The following is a 22,834-nucleotide window of genomic DNA, read 5'->3' on the forward strand; positions in this document are numbered from 1 at the left end:
AAGCAGCAGACAAAGGTCGCCGGCGGTGGAGCTCGGGTGTGCTGGAGCATTGTGAGGAGGAAGAAGAAGGCGAGAAGGCAAAGGGGGAGAATGAAAAGTGAGCCCGTGGCCCTATTTATAAGGCTAGAAGGATAAGTGGCATGCGCGGGAATTGAGGAGATAGGAAAATGGATATGTGACGGCGCGGGCTCCTCGATTTTCAGAGGTTCAGTAAAGGAAAAGATTTATTAAGATTTGGGCCATATGTAGTATTAATAATAGGTAACGTCACGGCGGGTTACCGCAATTTCAGGAGATGATGTCATGGCAGGTTACAGATAACACAGGAAGATGAAGAAGGATTTTTCCTAAGTGTTGAAGATTGACATGAACAAGTTCAAATCAACCTGGGGCCTAATGTTGGGGATATAACTATTGGATATGACCCGCCCAGGAGGGGCCGGGTTATATCAATGGAGGTTCATCTAAGCAGAGCCCATGAGTATGTCGAAGATGGCGATTCAGGAAGCAGGCTTGTTAAAGGGCCCAAACCCGAAGGAGGCTTAAGGCCCGTAAGTGTAAACTGCCATGTATATGTAGCTTGTATTGTAAGGCATGTAAGATAAGTCACCGAGCCGGACACGTTTGTATGAGCCAGCCGGGACTCTGTAGGTCGTAGGGCGTCAACCCATGTATATAAGGGGACGACCCGGCAACGGCTTAGGGCAAGAAACAACAGATCGAAAGCGAGGCAAAGAGTATGCGCTCCCTGGTAATCGAAACCCTAGCAATACCACCTCAAACTGGATTAGGCCTTTACCTTCATTGCAAGGGGCCGAACCAGTATAAACTCCTCGTGTCCTTTGTCCCGTTTAACCCCTTTAAGCTAACCTCGTTGCCATGGCTCCACAACTAAGTCCTTTCACTAGGACATCTGCCGTGACAACTCCACAACTGTTGGCGCCCACCGTGGGGCCAGCGCACGGTGGTTTTGAGTTCTTAAAGGGTAGCTTTGAAGGGATCAAGGGATACAGTGTGGGCTGGATGACCAAGAGTCATCGCAGCAAGCTCTACATTGACGATGCAGGTTGGTGCCATGAGGCCGGCTCAATTGAGTACGGGTACCGGGTCCACTTCGGCGGAATCCACGTCTTCATCGGCAAGATCGGCAAACCAGGCCCTGAGTCGGACATATGCACCGACATCGTTGAAACGGCTCAGCGTGCACGACCCACCCGAGTTCAAGCCACCGTGAAGCGTACCTTTGTTGGATTTATCCACGGCGCTGAATTGGAAGGCTCTGTGTCTTGTGGTGAGACGACCATCTACTCTGATGACGAGTCGTCCATGGGCGAGACCAACTCAATGTATCAACTGCAAGATGGACGGCTTGGGGGCTGTTCCGATGGCGACAGTGTTCTGGACCCCCATGAGCCGCCGAACAGTGGCGATCTTCATGGTTGGCACCCAGCCGGTTCTCGGTTCGACAGCCGCCGTGGGCATGACTTCCAGTGCAGCGGCGGTGACGGCATTAGGTGCTGGCGGCTTAGCGCGCCCGGCGGCTCAAGTTTTGACGGATCTGTTGGAAGCTCGGGTGACTCTGATGGAGGTTGATGTAACCCCAGACAACCAGGAGCAGCTTAAAGAGGAAGTAGCTAAGCTGCGTGATGAGATAGCACAAGCCAAGGACGAGCTGGCGGCGGAAAATGCTAGGATGACCGCAGAACTGGCAGTTTTGAACACCCAAGCGCAACGGATTCAAGCAGATTCATACCGGCTTATGGTGGATCAGAACACTTCAAGCAAAGTCTTGAGGAGAAAACATCAGAGTCGTCTGCCCTCGGTTTATGAGCAGAGAAACCTCTTCAACACACCTGGAGCGGGGGCCAGTAACCCGCCGTTAATAAACCAGACGGCTGAAGGGGGTGGAACACTGGGTCAGCCGCGCATGATGGGTCTTCCGCGTATGAATAACATCCTGCCTCAGCACGCGGTGACGCCGCCGGGTCATTACTCCATCCCATTAGACAATATGATTGCTGCAGCTACGCGATTGGCGGCTCTACCAGTCGAGGGCGAGACTCCGACGGCGGCTGAAACCCGAAGGGCCAGAGAGCTTCTTCAAACGGCTTTGGTACAGCAGCAGGCTTATTCATATAGTCGTGATTGGATTCATTCGACCCCTCGTCCAAGCGGGAGCTATAGTAGGCACATTGACTCGCCAGCAGTCTCGAGTACTGAGCAGCACCGTAACCAACCTCATGGACATGACCCGGCGCGCAATGGTGCCAATGCACAGGACTTGGTGGACCAGGGCAGAGCGTGTCTAGAGGCCGAGCTGGCGGCTCATCAGCATGCGCCGGTTTACCCGACGGTTTCAGTTGAGGCAGGTGTAACTTCTAGAGCTTTTGGTGTGCCATGTTTAACGGTGGCTCTGCAAAACGAGCGTCTGCCCAAGGACTTCAAAGGCCCTCGTAAGGTGCCTAACTACACAGCAGATCAGCCCCCTGAGGCTTGGGTGGAGAGTTATGAGATGGCTATGGAGATGCTGGATGTTAGTGAGGCCGCTTACGCTAAGTACTTCACCATGATGCTGGAAGGGACGGCTTGTACCTGGTTGAAGGGGATGCCGACCAACTCCATCGGATCATGGATAGAGCTAAAGGCCCAGTTTATCCAGAAGTTCAAAGATACGTGCAAGAAGCCTATCTCAATCGTGGATTTGGTTTCTTGTGTTCAAGTTGAGGGCGAGTCAACGACCAGCTGGGTGCGCCGGGTCTCGACTATCATACATTCTTCAGATAACATCAACGTCGGCTCAGCGGTTCTAATGTTAGACAAAAATTGCCGTTTCATTCCACTTAAGCAGAAGCTTGGGCGGCTTAAGCGTCTATGCAACGACATGGGGGAGCTTATGGCGGCTCTTGTCAAGTATGCCGACTCTGATGGTACCAAGGAACCCGACTCTAAGGATGAAATATCGGGAAAGGGAAAGAAGAGTAGCGGCATGAAGGGGCAGCAGTACAACCCGGCCAATCAGGGCGGCAACGGTAAGCGCAAGGCTGATGATTTTGTGGCTAACACCGGTGCGCGGAGCTATAACCAGCGTCGTAAGGGGAGGCCGACTCAAGGGACAAAATTTGACCTTGAAGCAATATTGAATCAGCCATGTCCGAAGCACGGAATGGAGAAGCATCTAGCTACACACCTCTTTAAGGATTGTAGTATCATGAGACACATCTGGGAGTCCGTCCAGCACAACCATGGCCCGAACGGTGGTTCAGGATCCGGCTCTCATGGTCCGGGTCATGGAGGCGGCGGCTCAAATTCCGGGTTTCACGGCCAAGGCAATCAAAGTGGTTACAACCAGCAGAATAATCAGGGAAATCAACAGCATCAACAGTCTGGTTACCAGAGCTGCCCGAAACAATTGAATAGTTGACAGTACCACGTCTTCACCACCAGCTTATGTAAGCGGGGTCAGACGCTTCATAAGAGGGTAGTGAATGCTGTTGAGCCGGTGGTACCGCGTTATTTACGGTGGTCAGAGTAGCCTATTGTATGGAGCCGTGAGGACCATCCGCCCCGGGTTGATAATCCGGGTCACCTGGCTCTGGTGGTGGCGCCTCAGGTTGGGGCTATAAATTTACTAAGGTACTCATGGATGGAGGCAACAGCATTAACATACTCTATTATGAGACCTTCCGTCGCATGGGACTGACTGATAAGAATCTTAAGCCATCAAACACTGTTTTCCATGGTGTGGTGCTGGGTAAGTCAGCTTACCCAGTGGCTAAGATATCTTTGGAGGTTACCTTTGGAGATGAGCATGATTCCAGGTCCAAGACTCTAACCTTCGAAGTGGTCAAGATCAAGAGCCCTTATCATGCCCGGTTCGGGCGGCCGGCTTATGCTAAGTTCATGGCGAGGCCTTGTTATGTTTACTTGCAGCTTAAGATGCCGGGTATATAAGGGCACCATCACAGTACATGGGAGTCGCAAGGTGGCCTTGGAGTGTGAAGAAGGTGATGCTTCTTACGCTGAGTCTGTTTGTGCAACGGAGGAGATGAAATTTTACAAGGATAATGTTGACCCGACGGACATGACGTCCTTGAAGAAGCCAACCACGGAGCATGATCCCTTGCTAAAGTTTAAATTGGCAGATGACACTAAGTTGGTTGATGTTGTTCCTGGCGACTCATCTAAGCAGTTCAACATCAGTGCCAATCTGGATCCGAAATAGGAAAGTGCGCTCATCGAGTTCATCCGTGAGAACCGGGACATCTTTGCATGGAAACCTTCAGACATGCCGGGTGTACCGAGGGAACTCGCTGAGCACACTCTTAATATTGAGTTGAAATTTAAGCCGGTCAAGCAATTCCTCCGTCATTTAACGACGAGAGGCGGAAGGTCGTTGGTGAAGAGGTGGCCCGGCTCTTAGCGGCCGGGTTCATCGTTGAATTTTTTCATCCTGAGTGGTTGGCTAACCCATTGTTGGTGCTTAAGAAGAATGGCACTTGGCGAATGTGTGTGGATTACACGGACTTAAACAAGGCTTGTCTGGCTGATCCATTTGCTCTACCTCGTATTGATCAAATCATTGACGCTACGGCGGGTTGTGAGCATTTGAGTTTTTTGGATGCTTATTCTGGTTATCATCAGATCAAGATGGCAGTTAGGGACCAGGAGAAGACTACTTTCATTACTCCGTTTGGAGCCTTCCGCTATGTGTCTATGCCTTTCGGGCTCAAGAGTGCCCAGGCGACTTACCAGTGGTGTGTGCAAAATTGCCTTCACAATCAGATTGGGCGTAATGTTCATGCTTATGTAGATGACATTGTGGTGAAATCCAAGAAAAAGGAGACCCTGATTGATGATTTGAAGGAGACATTTGACAATCTCCGGGTCTACAAGATGATGCTTAACCCGGCCAAATATGTTTTTGGTGTACCACCAGGCAAGCTCTTGGGCTTTCTGTTTTGTAACAGAGGCATTGAAGCTAACCCGCAGAATATCAAAGCCATTACTTCTTTGGCTAAACCGGCGTGTGTCAATGATGTTCAGCGTCTGGCGGGTTGCATTGCAGCTTTAAGCCGGTTCATAAGCCGGTTGCGAGAGAAAGCCATCCCTCCGTATCAGATGATGAAGAAGACAGATAATTTTGTCTCGAGTGATGCGGCTAATGAGCCGCCGGTCCATGCTGCTCCTATTGATAAGGAGCCTCTGCTGTTATATGTGGCTGCCAATGGCCGGGATGTCAGTGTAGCTATTGTGGTGGAAAGGAAATAAGCAGGCAAGGAATATCCGATTCGACGGCCGGTTTATTACATCAGTGAGGTGCTTATAGAGTCCAAGCAGAGATATCCACACTGGCAGAAGCTTGTATATGGGGTATTTATGGCAAGCTGGAAGCTCAAGCAATATTTTTTGGGTCATCCCATTACTATGGTTAGCTCTTCTCCTTTAGGAGACATCATTCAAAACAGAGAAGCCACAGGCCGGGTTGCCAAGTGGGCAATTGAACTGGGACCCCATGGTTTGAAGTATGTGCCTCGTATGACCATCAAGTCACAAGCACTCTTGGATTTTATTAATGATTGGACAGAGTTGCAGACGCCTAAGGAAAAGCCGGACAACACATATTGGACTATTCACTTTGATGGGTCCAGGTAGTTGGAAGGCTCGGGGGCTGGAGTTGTCTTGACTTCCCCACGAGGTGACAAGTTTGTTGGAAATATGCCCTAGAGGCAATAATAAATGGTTATTATTATATTTCTTTGTTCATGATAATTGTCTATTGTTCATGCTATAATTGTGTTATCCGGAAATCGTAATACATTTGTGAATACATAGACCACAACGTGTCCCTAGTAAGCCTCTAGTTGACTAGCTCGTTGATCAACAGATAGTCATGGTTTCCTGACTATGGACATTGGATGTCGTTGATAACGGGATCACATCATTAGGAGAATGATGTGATGGACAAGACCCAATCCTAAGCATAGCATAAAAGATCGTGTAGTTTCGTTTGCTAGAGCTTTTCCAATGTCAAGTACCTCTTCCTTAGACCATGAGATCATGCAACTCCCGGATACCGTAGGAGTGCTTTGGGTGTGCCAAACGTCACAACGTAACTAGGTGACTATAAAGGTGCACTACGGGTATCTCCGAAAGTGTCTGTTGGGTTGGCACGGATCGAGACTGGGATTTGTTACTCCGTGTGACGGAGAGGTATCTCTGGGCCCACTCGGTAATGCATCATCATAATGAGCTCAATGTGACTAAGGCGTTAGTCACGGGATCATGCATTGCGGTACGAGTAAAGAGACTTGCCGGTAACGAGATTGAACAAGGTATTGGGATACCGACGATCGAATCTCGGGCAAGTAACATACCGATTGACAAAGGGAATTGTATACGGGATTGATTGATTCCTCGACATCGTGGTTCATCCGATGAGATCATCGTGGAACATGTGGGAGCCAACATGGGTATCCAGATCCCGCTGTTGGTTATTGACCGGAGAGGCATCTCGGTCATGTCTGCATGTCTCCCGAACCCGTAGGGTCTACACACTTAAGGTTCGGTGACGCTAGGGTTGTAGAGATATGAGTATGCGGAAACCCGAAAGTTGTTTGGAGTCCCGGATGAGATCCCGGACGTCACGAGGAGTTCCGGAATGGTCCGGAGGTGAAGAATTATATATAGGAAGTCCAGTTTCGGCCACCGGGAATGTTTCGGGGGTTATCGGTATTGTACCGGGACCACCGGAAGGGTCCCGGGGGGTCCACCGGATGGGGCCACCTGTCCCGGAGGGCCCCATGGGCTGAAGTGGGAAGGGAACCAGCCCATAGTGGGCTGGGGCACCCCCATGGGCCTCCCCCCTGCGCCTAGGGTTGGAAACCCTAGGGTGGGGGGCGCCCCACTTGACTTGGGGGGTAAGTTACTCCCCTGGCCGCCGCCCACCCCCTCCAGATGGGTTCTAGCCGGCGCCCCCCTCCCAGGGGGCCTATATAAAGGGGGGAGGGAGGGCAGTAGGACAACAGCCTTGGGCGCCTCCCTCCTCCCCTGCTACACCTCTCCCTCTCGCAGAAGCTCGGCGAAGCCCTGCCGAGACCCGCTACATCCACCATCACGCCGTCGTGCTGCTGGATCTCCATCAACCTCTCCTTCCCTTGCTGGATCAAGAAGGAGGAGACGTCGCTGCACCGTACGTGTGTTGAACAGGGAGGTCCCGTCCGTTCGGCACTCGGTCATCGGTGATTTGAATCACGGCGAGTACGACTCCGTCATCCACGTTCATTGGAACGCTTCCGCTCGTGATCTACAAGGGTATGTAGATGCACTCCTTTCCCCTCGTTGCTAGTATACTCCATAGATGGATCTTGGTGAGCGTAGGAAATTTTTTAAATTATGCTACGATTCCCAACAGTGGTATCAGAGCCAGGCCTATGCGTAGTTACTATGCACGAGTAGAACACAAAGCAGTTGTGGGCGTTGATGTTGCCAATTCTTCTTGCCACTACTAGTCGTATCTTGTTTCGGCGGTATTGTAGGATGAAGCGTCCCGGACCGACCTTACACGTACGCTTACGTGAGACAGGTTCCACCGACTGACATGCACTAGTTGCATAAGGTGGCTAGCGGGTGTCTGTCTCTCCAACTTTAGCCGGAACGGATTCGATGAAAAGGGTCCTTATGAAGGGTAAATAGAAATTGGCAAATCACGTTGTGGTTTTACGTAGGTAAGAAACGTTCTTGCTAGAAACCTATACAAGCCACGTAAAAACTTGCAACAACAATTGGAGGACGTCTAACTTGTTTTTGCAGCAAGTGCTATGTGATGTGATATGGCCAGAAGATGTGATGAATGATATATGTGATGTATGAGATTGATCATATTCTTGTAATAGGAATCACGAGTTGCATGTCGATTAGTATGACAACCGGCAGGAGCCATAGGAGTTGTCTTTATTATTTTGTATGACCTGCGTGTCATTGAATAACGCCATGTAAATTACTTTACTTTGTTGCTAAACGCGTTAGCCATAGAAGTAGAAGTAATCGTTGGCGTGACGACTTCATGAAGACACAATGATGGAGATCATGATGATGGAGATCATGGTGTCATGCCGGTGACGAAGATGATCATGGTGCCCCGAAGATGGAGATCAAAGGAGCATAATGATATTGACCATATCATGTCACTATTTGATTGCATGTGATGTTTATCATGTTTTGCATCTTATTTGCTTAGAACGACGGTAGTAAGTAAGATGATCCCTTATGATAATTTCAAGAAAAGTGTTCCCCCCTAACTGTGCACCGTTGCGAAGCTTCGTTGTTTTGAAGCACCACGTGATGATCGGGTGTGATAGATTCTAACGTTCGAATACAACGGGTGTTGACGAGCCTAGCATGTACAGACATGGCCTCGGAACACACGCAATACACTTAGGTTGACTTGACGAGCCTAGCATGTACAGACATGGCCTCGGAACACGGAGGACCGAAAGGTCGAGCATGAGTCGTATAGAAGATACGATCAACATGGAGATGTTCACCGATCTTGACTAGTCCGTCTCACGTGATGATCGGACACGGCCTAGTTAACTTGGATCATGTTTCACTTAGATGACTAGAGGGATGTCTATCTGAGTGGGAGTTCATTGAGTAATTTGATTAGATGAACTTAATTATCATGAACTTAGTCTAAAATCTTTACACTATGTCTTGTAGATCAAATGGCCCACGTTGTCCTCAATTTCAACGCGTTCCTAGAGAAAACCAAGCTGAAAGATGATGGCAGCAACTATACGGACTGGGTCCGGAACCTGAGGATCATCCTCATAGCAGCCAAGAAAGATTATGTCCTAGAAGCACCGCTAGGTGAAGCACCAATCCCAAAGAACCAAGACGTTATGAACGCTTGGCAGCAGCGTGCTGATGATTACTCCCTCGTTCAGTGCGGCATGCTTTACAGCTTAGAACCGGGTCTCCAAAAGCGTTTTGAGAAACATGGAGCATATGAGATGTTCGAGGAGCTGAAAATGGTTTTCCAAGCTCATGCCCGGGTCGAGAGATATGAAGTCTCTGAAAAGTTCTTCAGCTGTAAAATGGAGGAGAATAGTTCTGTTAGTGAGCACATACTCAGAATGTCTGGGTTGCACAACCCCTTGTCTCAGCTGGGAGTTAATCTCCCGGATGATGCGGTCATTGACAGAATCCTTCAGTCGCTTCCACCAAGCTACAAGAGCTTTGTGATGAACTTCAATATGCGGGGGATGGAAAAGACCATTCCTGAGGTATATTCAATGCTGAAATCAGCGGAGGTGGATATCAGAAAAGAACATCAAGTGTTGATGGTGAATAAAACCACTAAGTTCAAGAAGGGCAAGGGTAAGAAGAACTTCAAGAAGGACGGCAAGGGAGTTGCCGCGCCCGGTAAGCCAGTTACTGGGAAGAAGTCAAAGAATGGACCCAAGCCTGAAACTGAGTGCTTTTATTGCAAGGGAAGTGGTCACTGGAAGCGGAACTGCCCCAAATACTTAGCGGACAAGAAGGCCGGCAACGCCAAAGGTATATGTGATATACATGTAATTGATGTGTACCTTACCAGTACTCGTAGTAGCTCCTAGGTATTTGATACCGGTGCGGTTGCTCATATTTGTAACTCAAAACAGGAACTACGGAATAAACGGAGACTGGCGAAGGACGAGGTGACGATGCGCGTCGGGAATGGTTCCAAGGTCGATGTGATCGCCGTCGGCACGCTACCTCTACATCTACCTACGGGATTAGTTTTAAACCTCAATAATTGTTATTTAGTGCCAGCTTTGAGCAAGAACATTGTATCTGGATCTCGTTTAATTCGAGATGGCTACTCATTTAAATCCAAGAATAATGGTTGTTCTATTTATATGAGAGATATGTTTTATGCTCATGCCCCGCTGGTTAATGGTTTATTCTTGATGAATCTCGAACGTGATGTTACACATATTCATAGTATGAATACCAAAAGATGTAAAGTTGATAACGATAGTCCCACATACTTGTGGCACTGCCGCCTTGGTCACATTGGTGTCAAGCGCATGAAGAAGCTCCATGCAGATGGACTTTTGGAGTCTCTTGATTACGAATCATTTGACACGTGCGAACCATGCCTCATGGGTAAGATGACCAAGACTCCGTTCTCCGGAACAATGGAGCGAGCAACCATCTTATTGGAAATCATACATACCGATGTGTGCGGTCCAATGAGTGTTGAGGCTCACGGAGGATATCGTTATGTTCTCACTCTCACTGATGACTTAAGTAGATATGGGTATGTCTACCTAATGAAACACAAGTTTGAAACCTTTGAAAAGTTCAAGGAATTTCAGAGTGAGGTTGAGAATCAACGTGACAGGAAAATAAAATTCTTACGATCAGATCGTGGTGGAGAATATTTAAGTCACGAGTTTGGTACACACTTAAGGAAATGTGGAATAGTTTCACAACTCACGCCGCCTGGAACACCTCAGAGAAACGGTGTGTCCGAAGGTCGTAATCGCACTCTATTAGATATGGTGCGATCTATGATGTCTCTTACCGATTTACCGCTCTCATTTTGGGGCTATGCTTTAGAGACTGCCGCATTCACTTTAAATAGGGCTCCGTCGAAATCCGTTGAGACGACATCGTATGAATTATGGTTTGGGAAGAAACCTAAGCTGTCGTTTCTAAAAGTTTGGGGATGCGATGCTTATGTCAAGAAACTTCAACCTGAAAAGCTCGAACCCAAGTCGGAGAAATGCGTCTTCATAGGATACCCTAAGGAAACCATTGGGTATACCTTCTACCTAGATCCGAAGGAAAGATCTTCGTTGCCAAGAACGGGTCCTTTCTGGAGAAGGAGTTTCTCTCGAAAGAATTGAGTGGGAGAAAAGTGGAACTTGATGAGGTGATAGTCACCCCTTCCGTGCCGGAAAGTAGCGCAGCGCGGGAAAATGTTCCTGTGGTGCCTGCACCGACTGGGGAGGAAGTTAATGATGATGATCATGAACCTTCGGATCAAGTTACTACTGAACTTCGTAGGTCCACAAGGACACGTTCCGCACCAGAGTGGTACGGCAACCCTGTCCTGGAAATCATATTGTTAGACAACGGTGAACCTTCGAACTATGAAGAAGCGATGGCGGGCCCGGATTCTGACAAATGGCTAGAAGCCATGAAATCCGAGATAGGATCCATGTATGAAAACGAAGTATGGACTTTGACTGACTTGCCCGATGATCGGCGCGCCATAGAAAACAAATGGATCTTTAAGAAGAAGACAGACGCGGATGGTAATGTGACCATCTATAAGGCTCGACTTATCGCTAAGGGTTATCGACAAGTTCATGGGGTTGACTACGATGAGACTTTCTCACCCGTAGCGAAGCTGAAGTCCGTCTGAATCATGTTAGCAATTGCCGCATACTATGATTATGAGATATGGCAGATGGACGTCAAAACGGCATTCCTTAATGGCTTCCTTAAGGAAGTGTTGTCTATGATGCAGCCGGAAGGTTTTGTCGATCCTAAGAATGCTAACAAAGTATGCAAGCTCCAGCGCTCAATCTATGGGCTGGTGCAAGCATCTCAGAGTTGGAACATTCGCTTTGATGAGATGATCAAAGCGCTTGGGTTTACACAGACTTATGGAGAAGCCTGTGTTTACAAGAAAGTGAGTGGGAGCTCTGTAGCATTTCTCTTATTATATGTGGACGACATATTATTGATGGGAAATGATATAGAATTCTTGGAAAGTATAAAGGCCTATTTGAATAAGTGTTTTTCAATGAAGGACCTCGGAGAAGCTGCTTATATATTAGGCATCAAGATCTATAGAGATAGATCAAGACGCCTCATTGGTCTTTCACAGAGTACATACCTTGACATGATATTGAAGAAGTTCAATATGGATCAGTCCAAGAAGGGGTTCTTGCCTGTATTGCAAGGTGTGCAATTGAGCACGGCTCAATGCCCGACCACGGCAAAAGATAGAGAAAAGATGAGTGTCATCCCCTATGCCTCGGCCATAGGGTCTATTATGTATGCCATGCTGTGTACCAGACCTGATGTAAACCATGTCGTAAGTTTGGTAGGAAGGTACCAAAGTAATCCCGGCATGGAACACTGGACAGCGGTCAAGAATATCCTGAAGTACCTGAAGAGGACTAACGATATGTTTCTCGTTTATGGAGGTCACGAAGAGCTCGTCGTAAAGGGTTACGTCGACGCTAGCTTCGACAAAGATCTGGATGACTCGAAGTCACAAACCGGATACGTGTATATTTTGAATGGAGGAGCAGTAAGCTGGTGCAGTTGCAAGCAAAGCGTCGTGGCGGGATCTACATGTGAAGCGGAGTACATGGCGGCCTCGGAGGCAGCACAGGAAGCAGTCTGGATGAAGGAGTTCATTACCGACCTAGGGGTGATTCCCAATGCGTCGGGCCCGATGACTCTCTTCTGTGACAACACTGGAGCTATTGCCCTTGCAAAGGAGCCCAGGTTTCACAGGAAGACCAGGCATATCAAGCGTCGCTTCAACTCCATTCGTGAAAGTGTTCAAAATGGAGACATAGATATTTGTAAAGTACATACGGACCTGAATGTAGCAGATCCGTTGACTAAACCTCTCCCTAGAGCAAAACATGATCAACACCAGGACGCAATGGGTGTTCGATTCATCACAATGTAACTAGATTATTGACTCTAGTGCAAGTGGGAGACTGTTGGAAATATGCCCTAGAGGCAATAATAAAAGGTTATTATTATATTTCTTTGTTCATGGTAATTGTCTATTGTTCATGCTATAATTGTTTTATCCGGAAATCGTAATACATGTGTGAACACATAGACCACAACGTGTCCCTAGTAAGCCTCTTGTTGACTAGCTCGTTGATCAACAGATAGTCATGGTATCCTGACTATGGACATTGGATGTCGTTGATAACGGGATCACATCATTAGGAGAATGATGTGATGGACAAGACCCAATCCTAAGCATAGCATAAAAGATCGTGTAGTTTCGTTTGCTAGAGCTTTTCCAATGTCAAGTATCTTTTCCTTATACCATGAGATCGTGCAACTCCCGGATACCGTAGGAGTGCTTTGGGTGTGCCAAACGTCACAACGTAACTGGGTGACTATGAAGGTGCACTACGGGTATCTCCGAAAGTGTCTGTTGGGTTGGCACGGATCGAGACTGGGATTTGTCACTCCGTGTGACGGAGAGGTATCTCTGGGCCCACTCGGTAATGCATCATCATAATGAGCTCAATGTGACTAAGGCGTTAGTCACGGGATCATGCATTGCGGTACGAGTAAAGAGACTTGCCGGTAACGAGATTGAACAAGGTATTGGGATACCGACGATCGAATCTCGGGCAAGTAACATACCGATTGACAAAGGGAATTGTATACGGGATTGATTGATTCCTCGACATCGTGGTTCATCCGATGAGATCATCATGGAACATGTGGGAGCCAACATGGGTATCCAGATCCCGCTGTTGGTTATTGACCGGAGAGGCGTCTCGGTCATGTCTGCATGTCTCCCGAACCCGTAGGGTCTACACACTTAAGGTTCGGTGACGCTAGGGTTGTAGAGATATGAGTATGCGGAAACCCAAAAGTTGTTTGGAGTCCCGGATGAGATCCCGGATGTCACGAGGAGTTCCAGAATGGTCCGGAGGTGAAGAATTATATATAGGAAGTCCAGTTTCGGCCACCGGGAAAGTTTTGGGGGTTATCGGTATTGTACCGGGACCACCGGAAGGGTCCCGGGGGGTCCACCGGGTGGGGCCACCTGTCCCGGAGGGCCCCATGGGCTGAATTGGGAAGGGAACCAGCCCATAGTGGGCTGGGGCGCCCCCATGGGCCTCCCCCCTGCGCCTAGGGTTGGAAACCCTAGGGTGGGGGGGGCCCACTTGACTTGGGGGTAAGTTACCCCCCTGGCCGCCGCCCCCCCTCCAGATGGGTTCTGGCCGGCGCCCCCTCTCCCAGGGGGCCTATATAAAGGGGGGAGGGAGGGCAGTAGGACAACAGCCTTGGGCGCCTCCCTCCTCCCCTGCTACACCTCTCCCTCTCGCAGAAGCTCGGCGAAGCCCTGCCGAGACCCGCTACATCCACCATCACGCCGTCGTGCTGCTGGATCTCCATCAACCTCTCCTTCCCTTGTTGGATCAAGAAGGAGGAGACGTCGCTGCACCGTACGTGTGTTGAACGCGGAGGTGCCGTCCGTTCGGCACTCGGTCATCGGTGATTTGAATCACGGCGAGTACGACTCTGTCATCCACGTTCATTGGAACGCTTCCGCTCGCGATCTACAAGGGTATGTAGATGCACTCCTTTCCCCTCATTGCTAGTATACTCCATAGATGGATCTTGGTGAGCGTAGGAAAATTTTAAAATTATGCTACGATTCCCAACAAAGTTGTCTTATGTTCTCCGGTGAATGTTCCCTTGTACTAACAATGCAGCTGAGTATGAGGCCTTGCTCCACGATCTTCAGATGGTGAAAGAGATTAACTTAAGCCGGGTGAGGTTCTTTGGCGAGTCAGATCTGGTAGCTCAACAAGTCTCTGGTACCTGGGATTCTTAGGATCCACTCATGGCGGCTTATCGCCGAGAGTTTGATGCTATTGCGGGTCATTTCAAGGGCTATCAAGTTGAACATATTGATCGCAGGAAGAATGAGACAGCTGATGCTTTAAGACGGTTAGGGTCTCAACATAAGCCGGTGCCACCTAACACCTTCCTGGATATTTTGCTTAACCCTTCTGTCAAATTACCTACAGAAGAGGACCTTGCTATCCCTGACCCGGAGGTACAGTTGGTGGCGGCTCTTCATGCTATTCTTGATTGGACAGTTCCGTACTTGGCTTACATGACCCGGGGCGAGTTGCCAGAGGATGAGATCTTGGCCAGACAGATAACCTGGCGGTCTAAGTCAATGTCAATTGTCAACGGAGAATTGCACCATCGCAGTGTCACAGGGGCGTTTCCGCGTTGTGTCTCTCCTGAAGAAGGCAATGAGATTCTACGGGGGATTCACGAAGGAGACTGTGGTCATCATGCCGGCTCTAAATCTCTTGTAGCCAAGGTTTTTCTTCATGGGTTCTATTGGTTGACGGCTCGTGCTGATGCTGAGGATTTGGTCAGCAAATGTGACGGTTGTCAAAGTTTTCACGACGAGCTCATGTGTCGGCTCAAGAATTGAGGATGATTCCAATTACTTGGCCGTTTGCAACTTGGGGGCTTGATATGGTTGGGCCTTTTAAGAGGTCCAAGGATAAGAAGACCCACCTTTTGGTGGCAGTTGATAAGTTTACTAAGTGGGTTGAAGCAGAACCGGTTAGTAAGTGTGATGTAGCAATGGTGGTTCAATTCAACAAGAAGGTGATCTTCCGCTTTGGCTTTCCACACAACATTATAATAGATAATGGTACTAATCTCTCTAAAGGTGCTATGAAAGAGTTTTGTCAACGGGAGCATATCCGGCTTGACGTTTCTTCTATGGCTCACCCTCAGTCCAATGGTCAAGCAGAACGAGCAAATCAGGAGATTCTGCAAGGTATCAAGCCCCGGCTTATCGTTCCTTTGCGAAGAACGCCGGGTTGTTGGGTGGAGGAGTTACCGTCAATATTATGGAGTATCAATATAACCCCTAACAGATCTACGGGTTACACACCTTTCTTCATGGTTTATGGAGCAGAGGCGGTTCTCCCTAGTGACATCCATCACGATTCACCCTGGGTGGCGGCTTACATTGAAGCTGATAATGAAAAGGCCCGTCAAGATGCGCTTGAACTATTAGATTAGGAGCGTGACCTCGCGGCGGCTCGTTCGGCGATTTATCAGCAAGACCTACGTCATTATCACAGCCGCTGGGTCAAAACCAGAACCTTTCAAGAAGGCGACTTAGTGCTCCGGCTCATCCAGGACCAAACAGATATGCACAAGCTATCACCACCTTCGGAAGGAGCTTCTGTTGTCACCAAGAATCTGCATAATGTGTCATACTATACTATCGATGTTCGAGACCATAAGGACTCACGCAAGTCGGAGGAGGAGACCCATCAGCCGTGGAATATTGCTCATCTTTGGCCCTACTATACTTGAGCCACCGGCTCTCATGATCTACATAGTCTGATGATGTATATATTATAAGCAATATAATAAAGCCGGCATCCCTGATAATTCAGGGCCTCTGTAGTTTCACTTCTTCGAAGCTGAGTCTTTATCATCATCTTACATATTCATTTAAAAGGTTTGAGGCCCAAATAGCAGGGACCAAAGAGAGTTGGATGCACGGCAAAGCTCAAACATAGGTCCCTGACGAGCACGATTTGTCAGTATGTCACTTGGGGGCTTCCTGTTCAAACATAGGCGTATTCGACCAAAGAGAACATAGCGTTACTACCCTCTTGACCAGGTTATCTTGTCCAAACATAGGCATATTCGACCAAAGAGGACATAACCTTTCCGGGTCATCCTACCTGTAACCAGCTGTTACAACTCCATCGGGTAATCCCGATTGACCCGCCGAACTCTTAACGGTCAATCTTTTAGGGTGTAGACCAAAGATCCTGAGCTCGTTAAGGTTCAAACGGTGGTTTGTCATGTGAGAGCACGGCTTACAGATAGTCAGGATAGATCCAGGCTTCATAAGCTGCCTTCCTTGAAACTTGGATAAATCGGCCTGTGATGCATGGTGCGACTCTAACCCTGCGTACTCCTGATAAGTCTATCTTTACACACGATCTGACTCTATAAGGGTTCAAATGTCGATTGGGTACTGTGAGTGCTGGCTCAGGGAAAGCACATACCTTCCAGTGGCTCGGGCTAGTTTCATCGAAGAAGACACTTTGGCATAGCGGCCTTTAAAAGCCTCAAATTTTTTGATTTCCTTCCTTTATATGATCTCTTTTTTTCCATCTGGTTTTTTACACATCGGGCCAAGCTGCCCTACTTATGGCTTATATTTGAAGCATCTTTTGGGTCTCTACAACCCGGCAGGATGGCAGACTCTAAGTCATCAGAGTATCATAATATTATGTTTGGAGTTATAGTTGTACAAACTGTAAACTGCATAAAGTTGTTAAGCCGGCAGTCTAAGCACATGCCACATGTATGATATTTTAAGCATTATGGTCAGACCAGCCCTGGTTATGGATTGTTCGTCCCCAGTTGCCTTACTTGGGTATCATGACCCGCCAGGCCGTGAATCGCCAGGGCACTTGTGATTTGTTTTTGTGCAGGAGAATAATCAAGTCTGATCTGCATAAATCAATAGTATCATACGAATAAAATGATCGTCTTTCAAACTGGCGGATCAGAAGTATTGCGCAAAAACAGAAACGTGCATGATGGCACGACAGGTTCAAGTTTTACTACCCTATTACATGACTCCATGAGCCAAATGGGATCAAGTGTTTTTGCAAGAATCAAATATATAAACCGCCCGGCGGTTCACTCTTCTTGGCCTTGCTGGCTTGAGGCTTCTGGGTCATCCTTTTTCGGTTCTTCGTCTTCTTCCGCTATCTAGAAGTTTGGAGATGACCAGTCGATGCCACATAAAGCTTGAAATCATCTATAAGTTCAGATGGCTCAACTTCCGGGGCAAAAGTGTGCTTACGGATTGGGGGGATTAAGTCCATCACTCTATAAGCCGGGGTTGGCATCTTCTTGTTCTCCTTGTTATAAGCTAGATGGTACTTTGAAACGTCCGAGTCATTGGCAATCAGAGTCGTCATTGGACGTATTTCTTTCACACAAGCTGAGAAATCCTTCTGATTAAACGGAGTACCATCTTCTTTCAAGCTTGGGTATCCAGTGGCTACCTCAGATGGGTCAAGCTCTGGTACCCATGCCTTGGCCCGGCTCAAAGCCGACACAGCACCGGATCTTGCAGACGACCGCTTCATTTCATCCATCCTAGCAGGCAGCACATAAAGTTTTTTCAAGACATCTATCAAGAGAGTAGGTGCCTGATTGGTTGGAGAAATGGCAGCCAGTGCAAGCTTAGCTCCGGTGCGCAGCTGTTCGACAAGTGTGTAGACAGCTTTGAGCTTCACAAGCATGTCCTGATTAAGGTTTTTGCTCCTGGGACCTGAATAAATCACAGATTGGTTAATGGCGGTTTATATTATCACGACCAGGATTCACTTTTGATGACTAGCAAGGGGACTCACCAAATATAGCAGAAACCATCTGAGATACATGGTGTTTTAAGCCGGTGAGCTCAGTGGTCACCTCTTGAAGAGCTGCCTCTGCATTTTCAGCTTCCTGCGTTAAAGCAGTCTTTTCCTCAGCCCAAGTGTTTTTCTCAGCCTCAAAACTGGTCTTCAGCTTTTCCGATTCACCTATGCTAAACTGGAATTTTGGCTCAGCCTTCCAGGTCTCAGATTCCTGGTTCGCCAGCCGGGTCTTTGCATCATTTAGGTGTGATTCAAGTTCAGTAGTAGCAGCCTGTATGAAACATAGAGTTACAAATACATTTATATCCAGCTTACAAGAGTATAAGTCCCATGTCTTTTGCAAGCAACAACACTTGGCACTTGGGGGCTAATGCATATCGCTTGTGTCTTCTTAACTATTTTATGACGACCCGTTTGTACTGTAAACAATCACAGCCGGCTCATGGGGGCTACACAGATAAGCTTTCATTTTCTACCAATGGTAAACAGGACCAGCTCATTCATGCTGATTAAGCCGGCTCTTGGGGACTACGGATGTAATGCTAAATTGTTTAAACATCCGGTTTAACTCTAGCTATGACAACCGGCCTTGGAAGGATTCTACTACAGATGCTTATGGATTATTCTAAGTCTACAGCCTATTCAATCTTATCATAACCAGTAGACTTGGGCCCAAGTAGAAAAACGGTGGCTGGCAGGATGTACATAACTTATTAAAGCTGGAAGTCATACCTCATATTTTTTTATGCATTTGTTTCACCATGTCGATTTCAAGATCACGACTGGAGTGTACTTGGTTGAGGTTGCCAGATAGAATTTCACTGCTACTCAGCTGGGTGTAGTGGGAGACATCAAACCTCACTTTCCGTCTCTCAATAACCTCTTGCTTGGCGGAGTGCTTGGCCAAGATAGTTGGATTTCCCGGTTCTATAAAACTGGTGCCGGTGATCAGAATGTCATCAGCATGAGTCTCTGACGACTTAAGTGAGCCGGATGGTTCTGTGTTCAAAGGGTCAGTATTGGTGTGATCAACGGAAAGGTCAGGAATTTCTGGTGGAGCGTCAGAGGTAGTTTCTTCTGGCTATTTTTCAGAAACTTCAGGTGTAGAGACCTGCTGCTCCGATTCAACAATTTTAGGTGTCTCAATTGGCTTGGTCACTTTTGCCTTCTTATTAGGCTTTGCTTGTCCACTGCAATGGTTGCGATAAGTCAGTAAAATTATAAGAGTATAAAGAGGTACAGAATAAAAGTAATTATCCTTACCCAAGGGCAGTTTTAAAAGTCGGGAGCTCGGTCTGCGATGAGTCGCCAGAGGAAGAACGAGAAACCTCCTGGTCAATTGAATCGACAGAGTTAAGTGGCTAGCAAATGAGACCTGCTAGTGAGTAAAAAGAGTTTAAGTTCGAAAGATCCTCGTTTCGACGTTTTCGTGGAGCGGGAGTGTTCGCTAAGCCGGAGGACAATTCTTCACCTCAGCTGGTCCGGGTCTGTCGCCGAGTCTCGTGTTGCTGTTGCTTCAGACGAAAGTGAGGATCTAAATGAGCTAAGGGGTGTGAAACCTTACTTTCTGGGTTATTTGTCGAAGTTTCTGTCTTGGCAAAGGTTCTCAGCCGAAGGAAATAATAGTTACCTCTTCTTCAGCTGCTTGGCTGGCTCCCGTGTCATCCTCATAATAGTCAGTGTCAATAAGATGATTGAAAAAAGAGCCAAGAGAGTCAAGGGCTACCTCCAACTCACAGGTGTCATCCAGATTAAGCATGTCAGAGGCGCTGGGTTTCTTCTTTCTCTTGGTGGTCTTCTTGGAGGCTTTCTTGACAGCTCTGGCCTTCTTGGTAGCTTCATGATCATACTTCTTTTTCGAAAAGTCAGACTTAGCCTGTAAAGGTCATCAAAGGTTGAGTTAATAAAGTATTTGAATAATGAGGTAAAGGTAAGTAAGTTCAGAGACTCACATCCGGTGGCGGGTTAAGCTTGCAGAAAGGGTCCAGACCCACTTTAATGCAATCTTCTGGATCTTCATTTAGAAGGGACTTAACCATTTCATTAATTGCCTCGTCAGTTAATGGCATAGAACTGTGGCGCAGTGGATCCTTTACACCACTAGTGTAAGTACACATTAAGCCGGTGCGGTGACTCAAGGGTATGATCCACCAAGAAACCCAGCACCTGACAAAATCGATGCCAGTTAACCCGTTTCCTAGCAGAGCTTTAACCTTTGCAAGGGTAGGAGCAAGTTTTTCCCATTCGGCAGTGGTATGTTTTTCAGGAAGATTGTGCTTTGGGTCCAGGCGCTCGACATGGTAACCCGGCAATGGGTTCTCGTCAGACGAAGAGGTATCTTTGCAGTAAAACCATGTCTAATTCCAATCCTTGGGGTGACTCAGCAGGCATGCATAAGGGAAGATGGCATCTCTTCTGCGTTAAATTGAGATTCCGCCAAGCTCCAAGCTGGGCCCGTTCGTGGACTCATTCTAGCGGTTCAAATAAAAATATTCCCTAAAGAGGTCAACGCTAGGCTCCTCTTGAAGGTATACTTCGCAGAAGACTTGAAGGTTGCAGATATTTGATCTGGAGTTGGGTCCGATGTCTTGAGGATGGAGTTGGAAGAAGTGCAGAACATCTCGGAAAAACTTAGAGGCGGGTGGTGAGAAGCCCTGGTTCATGTGATCAGTGAATACAATGACTTCGCCATCCTTTGGTTGAGGCTTTTCTTTGCCTGGTCCAGGGGCACGATAATGCATAACACTCTTTGCGGGCAAGTACCCAATTTTGACAAAGTCTCTGAGTGAGCCCTCAGTGACGACGGAGGGAACCCAATTGCATGTATAGACTGTCTTTGGCGGCATTGTGAAGACAAAAAACCTAAAGGAAAGGAACATTTTGCTGGTTCAAATCAATTTGTGAAATCACAATTAACAAGTTACAGTATATATTCAGAATGGCGGCTTAAGTGAGGGCTATTGATATATGAGTAATTATAAGCCGGTGATGTAAGCCGCCATGACACATACTGGTATTCAAGATCTGACAAGAGAAAAATTTTACTAAGTGTTGGAACAAACAGGTTTCACAGATTGAAGCTATAAGATTGGATCTGCAGCTATTCAGAAAAATGGAATAAATTCTAAACCTAAGGTGGCGACAGCGGAAGAGTGGGGGTGCCCAAATGAGATCTATTGCAAGGAAGATATAGTCTGATATCAAAAAATAAGTGCTAAAACTGCTACCGCACGAGATTTGTGCTATTTTTAGATCAAAGCTATGCGATCTAGGACGGAGAAAGGGAATAATGGTGATGAACACCGACGAACAGAGAAACACGAACACAGATCTATGAAGAGGAAAGGGGAAGACTTACCGTCGCTAGTTGACAGCGGAGGAGCGCCGCGGCGTTCTGATCTGTTCAGGGTGATGCAGCGGCCAGAGTCGAAGCAGCAGATGAAGGTCGACAGCGGTGGAGCTCGGGCGCGCTGGAGCATTGTGAGGAGGAAGAAGAAGGAGAGAAGGCAAAGGGGGAGAATGAAAAGTGAGCGCGTGGCCCTATTTATAAGGCTGGAAGGATAAGTGGCATGCGCGGGAATCCAGGAGACAGGAAAATGGATATGTTACGGCGCGGGCGCCTCGACGGAGGTTCAGTAAAGGAAAAGATTTATTAAGATTTGGGCCATATGTAGTATTAATAACAGGTGACGTCACGGCGGGTTAACGCAATTTCAGGAGATGACGTCATGGTGGGTTACAGATAACACATGAAGATGAAGAAGGATTTTCCTAAGTGTGGAAGATTGACATGAACAAGTTCAAATCAACCTGGGGCCTAATGTTGGGGATATGACTATTGGATATGACCCGCCCAGGAGGGGCCGGGTTATATCAATGGCAGTTCATCTAAATAGAGCCCATGAGTATGTTGAAGATGGCGGTTCAGGAAGCAGGCTTGTTAAAGGGCCCAAACCCGAAGGCGGCTTAAGGCCCGTAAGTGTAAACCGCGATGTATATGTAACTTGTATTGTAAGGCATGTAAGATAAGTCACCGAGCCAGACACGTTTGTATGAGCCGTCCGGGACTCTGTAGGCCGCAGGGCGTCATCCCATGTATATAAGGGGACGACCCGGCATCGGCTTAGGGCAAGAAACAACAGATCAAAAGCCAGGCAAAGCGTATTCTCTCCCTGGTAATCAAAACCCTAGCAATACCACCTCAAACTGGATTAGGCCTTTACCTTCACTGCAAGGGGCCGAACAAGTATAAACTCCTAGTGTCCTATGTCCCGTTTACCCCTTTAAGCTAACCTCATCGCCATGTCTCCACAACTAAGTCCTTTCACTAGGACATCTGCCGTGACAACTCCACGACACTGTTCGTGTAGAACAAGTGCTTATACCTGAAGAACAACTGTTCTCATTTAAGATTCCATTGCTATCATGCATACTACTTTGCTCTTGTATCACTGTATTTACTCATACAAACTTATTTTCAAATTGAACTATCCAATGGAAACTCCAATGGCACAACATGTATGTTTATGCATGTTTCTTTAACAGGTTTTCTCTTATAAATAGCTCTATTGGTTTCAATTTCAATTGTGTATACAGTTGAATTCTCATATCATGCACATTACTAGCAT

This window comes from Aegilops tauschii, chromosome 6 (assembly GCF_002575655.3).
Source record: "Aegilops tauschii subsp. strangulata cultivar AL8/78 chromosome 6, Aet v6.0, whole genome shotgun sequence".
Lineage (NCBI taxonomy): Eukaryota > Viridiplantae > Streptophyta > Magnoliopsida > Poales > Poaceae > Aegilops > Aegilops tauschii.